Source organism: Passer domesticus, chromosome 1 (assembly GCF_036417665.1).
Source record: "Passer domesticus isolate bPasDom1 chromosome 1, bPasDom1.hap1, whole genome shotgun sequence".
Taxonomy (NCBI): Eukaryota; Metazoa; Chordata; class Aves; order Passeriformes; family Passeridae; genus Passer; species Passer domesticus.
In genome coordinates, this window is record NC_087474.1 from 119,442,506 (window position 1) to 119,454,633 (window position 12,128).

General features: G+C 41.3%; 1 protein-coding gene across 2 annotated transcripts in view; it reads left to right on the forward strand.

The window, feature by feature from the left end:
• The window catches only part of SPIDR (scaffold protein involved in DNA repair), a 193,696-nt gene that overhangs the window by 12,660 nt on the left and 168,908 nt on the right, over positions 1 to 12,128 (forward strand). The window lies entirely within an intron of this gene.

The window sequence follows — 12,128 nt, forward strand, 5'->3', positions numbered from 1 at the left end:
TCAAAACCAAGCAGTGCCTGTCACACAGAGCTTGGTAGTGTGGTCACTGAGTCACAGGATGACTGAGGTGGGAAGGCACCTCTGGAGAGTGCCTTGTCAAACCCCTCTACTCACATCTGGGCAGCTGAAGCTCGCTGTGTCGGGTTTCGTTTTGGGTATTTCCAAGAGCATAGACTCCACAACTTCTCTGGGCAACATGTGCCAGTGCTTGGTCACCCTTGCAGTGGAGCAACTTGTTCTTATATTAAAATTTGATTTCTTGTATGTCAATGTGTCTGCAAAAAGTTATCAGGTGGGTGGGTTTCTCACCAGAGATGATCACCTCGACTCTGTACAGTCCCTGGCTGCTTGTGACAAGTTGGTGCCCAAATTTCCTGTAGTGTGGTGGGTGAGAGACCATTCCCTGTTTCTCTTTAATATTTTGAGACTGTGACTCTCTAAAAACCCAGATGTTGGGAATAGAGTTAAAGGAGTATGTGCAGGACTCCCTTTTCAGTGATGAGGATTGCAGAGTCCAGAAAGGGAAAGCAGTGAGAAGGGAATATGGTAGCTTCTTTTTTTTTTTTTCTACTGCAGAAAATGTAAGTTTATTTCTAAAGAAGCATTCTGTGTCAGCTATAGATCTTTATTTATTTAGTATCTTACAGTGAACTGACCTGTGTGAAAAGACTTAAGATGTGATGGTACCCTAGGCCACAGTAACATTTGAAATGGGCTGCTCGGGGTCACTGTCCCTGGAGGTGTTCAGGCAAAGACTGGACGTGGTGCTTAGTGCCGTGGTCTGGTTGATGTGATGGTGGCGTTTGTTCAGAGGTTGGATTCGGTGGTCTCGGAGGTCCTTTCCCTGTCACTCTGTGATTTCCCCTCTCTCCGGTGCCGCACCAGGGAGCCCCGTGCCGGAATGTGGCGAGAAGGGCCAGCCGGGGCGGGCAGAGCGGAGGGGCCGGGCTGTGACCCCCAGAGGGGCAGCCGGGGAAGGGGCAGCCCTGGCCTGGCAGCCGGGGAACATCGGCCGGAGGAAGTGCGGGTGTGGGAGCGGCGGGAGCAGATCCACCGGGGATCGGTGCTGGAGCAGCCCGGCAGAGGGCACCGCAGGCCCGGGAACCTCGGCCGGCGGGGCCACGGGCAAGGCTGTCAGCGAAGCGGATTAAAGCTTTATTGAAACTCGTTTATGTATCGATTCTGTATTAAAATGCTTGCGAGTGAGTGTGACAGGGAGTCCTGCTCACACAGGAGGGAGAGCAGCCTCCAGTTTCCCAGGAATCAGCCCCATGGCAGGGTGCTGCTGCCTTGCTGGGGCCGGAGGGTGGCACGGTGGCTCTGTCCATGGCCCCTCACCACAAAAAGGACATTGAGGGGCTGGAGTGAGTCCGGGGAAGGGCAGCGGAGCTGGGGAAAGGTCTGGAGCGTGATGAGGAGCGGCTGAGCGAGCAGGGGATGTGAAGTGTGGAGAACAGGAGGCTCAGTGGAGACCTGATCCCTCTCTAGAACCAGCTGAAAGGAGGCTCTGGTCAGGTGGGGTCAGAGTCTTCTCCCCGGGGACAAAAGGGGACAAAAGTGAGGAGACAAAATAAATTAGCCTGAAGTTGTGCCAAGGGAGGCTCAGGCTGGACACCAGGAAGAATTTATTCACAGAAGGTGTGGTCAGACATTGGAAGGGGCTGCCCAGGAAGGTGGTGGAGTCACCATTCCCTGAAGGTGTGTAAGGAAAAACTGGATGTGGCACTTAGTGCCATGGTCTAGTTGAACATGGGCAACTAGACCTAGATTGGTGATAGGTTGGACTTGATAATCTTGGAGCCTTTTCCAGCAAATTGATTCTGTGAAGCAGCAGGTCTGGCTGTGGCAACATGTGTGACCTGGCACTCATCAGGCTCTTGTGGGTGTCAGTCCCACTCTAGCATCTGTAGCTCAGAGTTCAGCAAGGGTTAGTCAAGTGTTTTCAAGTTTTGAAGACCTTATTTTATATAGCCTAAATCCCAGGCTGCAGCATCAGAAGAGGCTGCATGCTCTGCATAAAGCTGTGAAAACAGAATTGAAATTTATGCCAGTGGTAAAAGTTGTCCTGTTTTTATTACACCAGCATGACTTATCCCAGTGTACATGGAAAGCTGGATAAACGTTATGAGACACGTTCATGTTAATGATGCTCGTGAGAGGGTTTTTTGGGATGCAACCATACTGTAATAAAAAGTTTTTAAATCTAACCAGAAGAGTTATACTAGTACAAAAGATGTGGGCACATTGGGAAACTGAGGTTGTCCCTACAGATTTCCTCTTCCCCCATCCCAGCTGGAGTGCCACACTGTGGGAATTTTGCTGGGTGGTCACCCTCACCAGAAAACTCTTCTGGGAATTCAGTGTATGCAGGAGGGTAAATCCCCAGTGATTGCTCTGCCTGCTGGAGTCTTTGTTTTGCTTTACTTGGGATATGCTGTTTTCCAAGGAAAAAACTGCTAGAAAAAAAATTGCAGGCAAGCCAGGAGGTTTCCAAGACAGAATAGAAGAGCACTGTTCACTATAGGAGGTCATTTGCTGTATGAGTATTCTTTAAAAAGGCCTGCTAATTTTGTGGCCAGTTCATGGTGAGGGAAGGGGAAAAAAAGCCAAATGTTGATATATCATCATTTTTGTGGTATTTACTAAATATCTAGAATCTAGTGGAGTGTGTGGATAATCAAAAGACCATGAAATTTCTTTTACGCCACTTCAAAATATGCCAAATACCAAGAGGTTCTGGAGGGTTAGGATTACTGCCAAAATATCTTTATGGTAGTATTTACTTTTGGTGGGAGTGTATTATGTTTCTACTGGGAAATCTCTTCCCCTACTCTCTTATATACTAATATATCTAGTTTAAAAATTACTTCTATTCAGTGATATTAACTGCATAGAAAAGCTTCACGTATTGTTTTGGTTGGAAGATAAGACTCTTGCTTATCTCTAGGCTGTTAAGCTGCAGTCACGACTCAGTTTGTGTTCCAAGTCCCTGTGCTGTGTCTTTCCTATCAACTATCCACTTCTGATGTGTAAAGCTGCTTGATAGAGGATAATGAGGAAGGCAAGTTGAAGCTGGCCTTGTGGTAACAGCTAATTTTTGTCTTCAGCTCAGGATTTTTGGAGGAAGCATGTGCAAGATATGACAGGACCATACTTTACTTTTTTTAAACTATTTTTAGGGAATGAGGGAGTTATGTTAGCTTTCATTTGACCCTTAAGTGGTTGAATTTTTGCTTAAGATGATGCAGGACAAAGATCTGACAAGGTGATTCCAGATGGTTCTATTCTTACAGTTCCTTGATTTCCAGTTACTAGTGGTGGATACCTATGGGGAACTTTTTTCTTGGAGAGCATGGTACTGAAATAAAGATTAACCATTAATGTTAGTTTTTCAGCATACTTGTTTTCCAAAAGAGCACCATGTAGTCACTTCAAAATTGAAAAACTCCCTATTTTTATGCACTGATAGTTACCACTTTTTGCCAACCTTATCTTTTGAATAAGTTTAAGATATATTTTTTTTGTCTTGTGAGCTGAAGTTCAATATTTTGTAAGGACTGCTTATCTATAAATTATTTTAAACTTACAAATATTTAAATGCTAGGAAGTAAATGAAAATGTGTGCCCCTAGAGGTAAATTCCTCTCTCCTTCCACTCTACCTCTGAAACCAGGAACTTCCTCTGGCTCTGTGCAGTGAGTAGCATTATTTTCCCCAATTGAACTCTTCCTCAAGACACTTAATCCCTAAAGTTGGCCAGCATTTGTATGGAGTATGTAATTGTGGTATCTTACAAGAGCATAGTCTTTCCTTTGTGCCCTCTCTGGTAAATCCACTCTATCAGTTCCTAATGGGTAGCCAGATTTGCTTGCTTTACATGGGGAGCAAGTGAGGTTTATCCCAGAATGGTGTGAGGAATTAGTCTTATGTATTTGCTATGTAGCATGAATAAAGCTTAACTGGATACAGCAGATCCTTTTTATTTGCACAGCACACTAATAAGTGCAGTAGACACTTTTCTGATGATTTTAACTTCTGGTTTGGGTGAAAATTCATCAAAAAGTCACATGGTTAAGAGCTTGTTCTCTTGAATCTTAGAACCATAGAATGGTTTGGCTTGGAAGGAAAATGAAAGATCATCCAGTTTCAAACCCCTGACATAGGCATCACCTCTCACTAGACCAGGTTGCTCAAAGCTCCATCCAATCTGGCCTTGAGCACTTCCAGAGGTGGTACACCCACAACTTCTCTAAGAAACTTTTTCCAGTGTCACACCAGCCTCATGGTAAAGATTTTTTTCCCTAATATCTAATCTAAAGGTGCCCTGATTCAATTTAAAGCCATTCCCCCTTGCCCTATTTCTACAAGACCTAGTAAGAAGTCCCTCTCCAGCACTCTCATAGACACCTGGTAGGGACTGGAATACGTAGAGAGTGGTAATATCCCCAAACTATTATGCTGAATGAAGACAGAACTGAAAAAGAGAGTTGCCATGTGTTGTGTGTGTCAAAACTCTTTAATAAATCCCTACCACATTCTCAGCTCTCTATTGTGCTGCAGTCTGTGTACCCTGACAGTGGATGATCTGATGTGAAACTGAATAATGTGCAAAAATAATTTTAATGTTGTGCAAAAGGTTTATTTTGGGGTTTTTCCTGAGTAAAGAACACATTATTTTAGAAGTCATTTCTGCATGGATATATGTAGGTCTGTGTCTTTTACTTGAGGCCTTCTGATCTTTGAATTTAAGTTTCATTCAGTTGTTTAGTTAGTGGATTTATTACTGTCTTAACCTGGCTCTTAAAAAAAAAAAAAGCCCTCAAAACAAATTCTGTGTCTGTAATGCCTTCTGTGGCATTACATTGGAAGGAATTCAACATACTTCATGAAATTCTGAAGAGGTCACTTAAAAGATGAGCAGGCCAAGATGTGCTGTTATGTCTGGACTTGCTTTTGTGTCCTGGCTTTCTTGATCCATTACAATGGTAATTATAACTAACATTGGCTTGGTAATTAGAATCGAGTCTAGAACTATGGTTGTGTAACAGAATTTAAATCAGGTTATCTCAAGGTAGGGAATCATTATTATGGCAAATGGAATTTGTGTCATCCTGTCAGACTGATGACTTAACATGGATAAAGGGTGATGATATGACTGTGTTATTGCAAGCACTTACTTTTGTCAATTCATTATTGAAGGAAGTGTATATACAAAATACCCACCATTTTTTCTAAAAGTGTGATTTATGGAATAATTCAGGTTGGAAACAATTTCCAGATTTCTCCAGTTCAACCTGCACAAGACAGTCTCAGATACAAGGTCAAACAAGGTTGCTTAGGGCTTTATCTAGTTGGATCCTGGAAAACTTGAATGATTAAGACAGTGTAACCTATCTGGGCAGCATCCTTCTCCCTTCCCTGTGTCTCTCTTCCATGTCTTTCCAAAACCAGAAACCTTATATTTGTGGGGAGAACTGGGCTCTTCAGCTGGGATTTTTAGGCAAAACCTACAGATCAGCAGATTGCAAGTCAGTAGTGGTACAGAAACAGACACCTTTTGCATTCATGCCTGCAAAGTGAAAGGATTTATTCTTGAATGACCAGAAAAAACTGAACCTGTGCACCAGCTGCTTTCTGCTGCATCCTGGCTGCAGGGATATCTCTGCATCTTCTGATACAGGAATCAAGCCTTGAAGCTTTCTTCCTTAGTCACTGACAATATTTCCCCTCTCAACTTTGTTTCCATGATTTGGTCAGATTATCAGAATAGGAAACAGGATGTTTCTGGGGGTGCTATAGCTATTTGTATTATAACTAGCTTTTTTCAGTCTGTAGTTGAACAATGACCCCATTAAGTTTAAAACAGGACTGTTGACACTAGTTCAACTAATACCTAAGTGGCTCAGATATTCCTTGCTTTGATGGTTTAAACCATCTTGGGACTATTTTTCTGGGACATAATTCTGGGACACAGGGGTTCAAATGTCAGTGTGGCTGAATTGGTTCCTTATCTTCCTCAAGGACACAGTTGTATGAGTGTCTTAATACACGTTGTGTGTGGTTTTGGTAGTGTCAAAATGCCTGGAGTCTGTTTTGAAGGAAGCATCTTTGATCACAGTTTTCATGCATACAGGTGCTTTTGTAGGTGATTCCACAGTGTCACTGAGGTAGCTGTGCTTCTTTGTGCCTAGTTTGTGAAGTTCCTGGATGACTTATTAATTAAGCTTAGCAGAGATTTCTGTGTACCACATCCTGGATTCATGAAATCTGATGGATCACAGCACCTATGACAGTGACATAAACAGACTTTGAGCTGTCATTCCCAGAGTGAATTTTTATGTTGTTTGAAGCACCAGGCTGTTTGTGAATGCTAATCCAACCCCTCTGCTTTGTTTAACTTAAGGCTTCAGCTGAGCCCCATATTCTTTCTTGCACAGCTCTGGAGAGCAACAGCTTTAAGCGCAGCTGACAGCATTGCTGTCTTGGCATCCATGTATTGAATGCCCCTCTCTTTGTGGTCTTCCCACATCCTCCCCAAGTCTGCCTGGTGTTTTAAACAAGATTCAAGAGGCCTGTGTTAGCTTTCCTGCAGCTGCATGCCACACAAGACATCTGCATTTCCTCAGGTCTGGCACCTCTCTGGGGCATGGCTCTTGACAGCACCACAGAGGATCTTCAGGAGTAACGGGGAGAAGCAAAGCAGTATGTTTGCCCTGTCAGGGCCCTGACCTCCATCTAAAGAGCTGAAGCAAAGAAAGAGGGTCTCATCTGTCTCCTGTTGGTAGATTGCCTGGTGCTGCAGCAGAAGAGGCTACAGGGATGAGCAGAGCATGCACTGCTGGGAGTGCAATGCTCTCCTTTGAAAGGAGAGACAAGATATCGCCAGAGGAATTAACAACATCAATAGAAAGTTAAAGGCTTTTGTCTTGCTGGTTTGCTCACCTCTGATGAGGCTTTCTGTTGTTTGCTATTGTGGATAATTTGCTAATAGTTTTGCGTTCTGCAAAGGGTCATGAGCACAGTGAGAAAGCTGCTGAGTTTTGATTTGTCTGACTTTGTCTTCCAAACTATCTTGGGAGTCTTCAGAATAAATTGGAGGGGAAAAATTTGAATTTTTTGTAAATTCATTTTTAAGAAATGGGGGAAGAGAACTTTAATGGGACACATAGGACCAGTCTTAATAATTTCTCTTTCTTATAAATGTGCTTTCTAAATACTGTAGTTCTGGAAGGAGATCTGAACAGAGTAGATTGGCTAATGGTTTGAATTCTCTAAAAGCCTTTGGTTATGTCTTCCTCGTGGGTTGTGACGGTGCTTTAAAAATAATTTTATGCTCTGTTAGTGGCTGGTTCTGTCACCCATTTTGTTAGTTCATGGTGTCAGGAGAGGCACCTAATTTATTGGGAAAAGTAAAGTTTTCTTTTACTATCAAGGATGCTTGTTGCAACCAGTTGTGGAAAAAAAGCATTGCATATCATTTCAAGGTTCCTAGTGCAGTTGCAGCTTCCATCTTTTCACAAGTGAATTTTACTGGTGTTGAGGTTTGTGGCAGCAGTATAAGAAAGGCATGCATATGTCTGTCTCAAAAAAAAAAAGCATGTGTAATACTGCCTGTAAAATGGCTTTTAAGTGAAAATAAGACACCTAAATGTCCAAGGTCATCAAATTCCTTAGAGAACAAGTAGAGCAAATAAAGCATGAAGTGTACCAAAATCATCCAACTATCCTTGTATTTAGGCTTCTCCTTCTAATGAGTTCCATGTCAATTATCACCAAAACAGAAAAGTTCCTTTTGTAGTAAGGGTTAGTGCGTGGCAGCTCTTTGTAGAATCTACTGCATTGTGAAGATCTAGTAGTAAATTTAGATTATCTTAGAAAGCACAGGAATACCAAAGTTTAGAAAGAACTCTAACCTCAGGGTTATTTAAAACCCCTGAGGTTTTTCCCAGTGTGTTTTTCTTTCATGGATGATGCTTTGTGTATCTCTCTTTAATGAATGAAGCTCCCTCCATGTCTATATATGGAAGAAGTCAGTTATGTAGGGTTTTGTTTTGTGGTTGATTTAGGAGTTTTTTTAAGTCATGGCAGTGTGTCTTTAGCTTGAAAAGAGTGCAGCTTGATGGTAGAGGATTGGGAACATGACTTTTGTTCCTGGCTCCCATTGCAGTGTGGAAGTGTGTTGGGTAGATAAGAGAGGGGCAGAACAAATGGAATAAATCTGAGACTATGTATAATAGAACTTGAGAAATTTGGAGGCATGAAATGTTGGGCGAGGGCAAGGGGTTGACTTTCTTGGGAACAATGAGAAGGGATGGGAATGGTATGAAAATATAATGCCTCTCATATCCAGTTTGTCAGGGTCTGTGTCATGTTCTATGATAAGCAGTTTCTATACAAATGTCTGAATCATCTGCAGATGACAGTTCAGATTTACAGTTCTTTTGTTATCAGGACACTCATGTTCCAGACAAACAACCCTGGTGACTTATTAACCCCTTCTGTGGAGATGGTCTCTAACTCCATAGCTGTAATATGTTAAAGTATGTTAAAGAGGATTTTGCCTGCTCTGCAGGAATCTGTAGCACATATAGGGCAGCTGCTCCATCCCTTTTTATCCTCCTTGAGATAACATTATTTGCATTCAGACAAGGGCAACAACCTTGACTACCTGCTGGTATTATCTTTGTCCTCAATCTCTCTGGAAATATGCTATGAAATTGTTACTTCATATGATATCTTTCCCACTACTCACAACTTCAGCCAGGCTTTGTTATTCCAGCTTCCTGGACACATGGAGAAGCTGTTGCACATGGCTGTTGATTCACTGCTCAGTCCCAGCACAGTGGCATTCTTTTTGACTCAGTCCCAGTCGTTCTCCTCCCACTCTGTCTCCTCTTCTCAGCACAGTCACTATTTCATTCTCTTGTCCCCATTCACCTTCACCTGGCCATTGCTTGGTGTCAGTTCCCTGGTTCTGTCTTGCCTAATGCAACATTTTAGTCCTGTGCCACCAAGTACTCTTATCCGGTTGCAACTCTTTAGAAACACTGATTGCGGCAAACTTGTTGCTGTTTTGCAGACACCTTGACACCCTCCTGTGCATGGGAAAGGGAACATTAAAGCTAAGTCAGAAAACCAGACTAGAACTGTCTGCTTGTGAAGGCAGACACAATGGGCAGAGCAGCTTTGTCCTGACCTAAATAGTCAGATATGAGAAGGGTTGAGGTTTGTTCTGGATTTTAAGTACTCTGAAAGGCTTCTAAAAACACCACAATTTTAAGAATCCCTTAAGCTTGCACACAAACTGTACTTGTGGATAGTAGCTTTGGTCGTTCCATTCATAAGAAAAAAGGTGCAGTGGAACTTGAAAAGCTTCCAAGCAAGTTGGTAGGAGCAAAACGTTCTAGAGAATAGAAATCTTCAACCTCATTTGTTATGAGATTGTTATGGAGAGGGCAAGAATGAAACCCTCCATAGAGTTTCATTAGATAAATAGATAATAGATAGATAAGAAGTAAACTGAATGACTGGGCACTGTCTCGTGCGAGGATGCATCAAGTGAAACTAGCAGGTGATTCAGCATTAAAATGGAGTTCATTCATCCAGTTGATATGAGCTGCCAAATTCTTTGTCACAGAATGACAAGATGCTGAAAGATTACATGAGTTCAAGACTAACTGGACAAACTCAAGACAAGACAAATCTGTTAAGAATTAAATACTAAGATCTTGCCTCTAGTTGTAGCCACAAACTGGAATCAGGAAGACTCTTCTGTAGCAACCCTGCTGCATGCTTGTCCTGTTTTAAACTCTTCCCTAAACATCTGACATTAATCATACTTGGAGACAAAAGTAGGGGGGTTAGAATGGTCCTTGGTAGACTCCCCTACAGCTATTCCCATGTTTGTGTGCTGTGGGCTTTTCAGTGTGTATGATTTTTTGTCCTTTTTACCATCACCACCCTTGGTGCTTCCTTTGCAGAGCAATTGAGAAGTCACATACCAAAAGACAATGCTGCAAATGAGTCTCCTCTTGGTCAGTCCAGTGGATACCCCTTGTAGCTGTAGTTCTCTACCACCTGCTGCTCTGCGTGGCTTCTGCAGGGTGTTCTTTCACGTAGCCTAGTTTATGCTTACCTCATGTTTTTAATAAAGCTTTCTGCACAGACATAGGGAAGGAGAGGAGCTTTTGAGACAGCATGGCTTTTGTGTAGAGGGTGATGGCTCTAGCCAGACTTGTCTAGAGAAGAGTTTAGCTTCCCTGGAGTGAGCATCACTGACTAAAGTTTCTTTGGTTTGCTTGATTAGGTGAGGGAGAAGTGTGAAGGTAAGTCTGCGCTTTTTTGTTTATGGCTTGGGCTCTTTTTTAAATTTAAATCTTTAATTTTTATGGCTAATTGGAAAAGCACTGTGTTGGGTTTTTTTTAAACATAAATATTTGTTGAAGTACATTGAAGCATCATGAAAGTAAAAAAATTGGTCATGCCAAGTTCTGAATCTGGTATGTTCCAATAATAATGTGATTTGTCTAGGATATGAAACACTTCAGTATCTTTTAGAATGAGAAAACATTATAACTACTTGTATAAAAAGAATAAATAAATGCCCCAGTCTAACAGTGTATTATCTTAAAGGCAGAATGTGAAAAAAGACCTTTTATTTGTGACAGTTGCAGGTAAAGCATCATGTTGCCTTTTGGCAAGTTCTTTGCAGACTTGTACAAAGGAAAGAATTGATATTATGGACAGTAATGCAACAGTTTTACATAGCTGCTTGTAAAACTCGATTGTATAGCTGTATACCAGGACACATTACAGAAGCTTTGACTTACTTGTTCCTCCTTTATGGAACTCAACAGATTTATCCTTATAATATGAGATATTTGTGGTGTGTTGGAAGGCTGTAAGAGTTTTTGTATGGCATTTGCTTATTGGTTTAAAAAGGAAGGGCCAAAGCATCTCTTCGGACTAAGAAACTGTCATCGCCCTCAGTCTGTAGTAACTGGAGGAGGAGAAGAGATTTATTTTCTCCTGAATAGTTTATGGGTGAAATGGTAGATTTAAAAATATCAGGTGAAATAGACTTTTTGAAGGGTGCAAATTTAGGATGAGGAAATAAAATAGGACATAATTGCCGTTCTTATGGCTAAAAAACAATGAGCCGTACAATAGATAAGACTGTCAGTTTGAACATCAACAAAAACAATGTTTTTACATGAAACAAGTCTGAAATAAATGCCAGGAGGGTGATTATTCCCCTATACTTGGTAACCTTTATATGCACTTGAGTCTAGTTTTCCTGTGCAAGCAGTAGAGCTTGGTTTGATCCTTACATTATTTTTGACTTGTGGCTTACATTATTTACAATTTAATGATTCTGTGATGCTTTTCTCACCTGAAAAATCTTTCCACTAATTACAGAAGTTGTGGAGGAAAAAGGTAGTTAAGAGGGCAGCAGAACAGGGCAGAGAATTTTTTTTTCTTTTTGTATGGCTTTACAATTTTAGATAAATGATACCCATACATATTGATGGCTTCTCAAATCTAATGAACTCAGAAGAAAAATCTGTGGCGAAATCTCTGGTTTGGTTTCTTCAGTGTTAAAAGAAAAAAAAAAAGAAAGAAAGAAAACCTGAATGTATCAATCATTGTCGTTGATAATGAAGATGCTGAGTTGATTCATCACTTTAACAACTCTAAGTGAAAAATATTTCACATATCTCCTTAGAGGATCATCTTTGTGGATGCTGAGTATAAATTTTTAAGTTATAATAGTTCATTTTGTTGGGAGGTAAGTAGAAGAAATCATAATTCAGGAAATAATGGAAATATAATGGAAAGGAAAACTAGGACATGATTTTATATAGGATTGGAGGGGAACATAACTTCTATGCCACACTTCTGTGGTACAACTTACTTTTTGAAGGCAAGAATGACAGATTTGAGGGGGAGGAGTTGCACTATGTTATAATAAAGGACCCAGCATAATTTTTTCTTATGTGTAAACTTTGCAGCTACTTTGAACATTTCTGCACTTTTAATGCAGAAGTTGCTTGTGACTTCAAAAATTTGGTTGTGAAGAAGCAAAACTTTTTACATCCTCTGCACGTGAGTTGCAGGGTTTTCAAATAC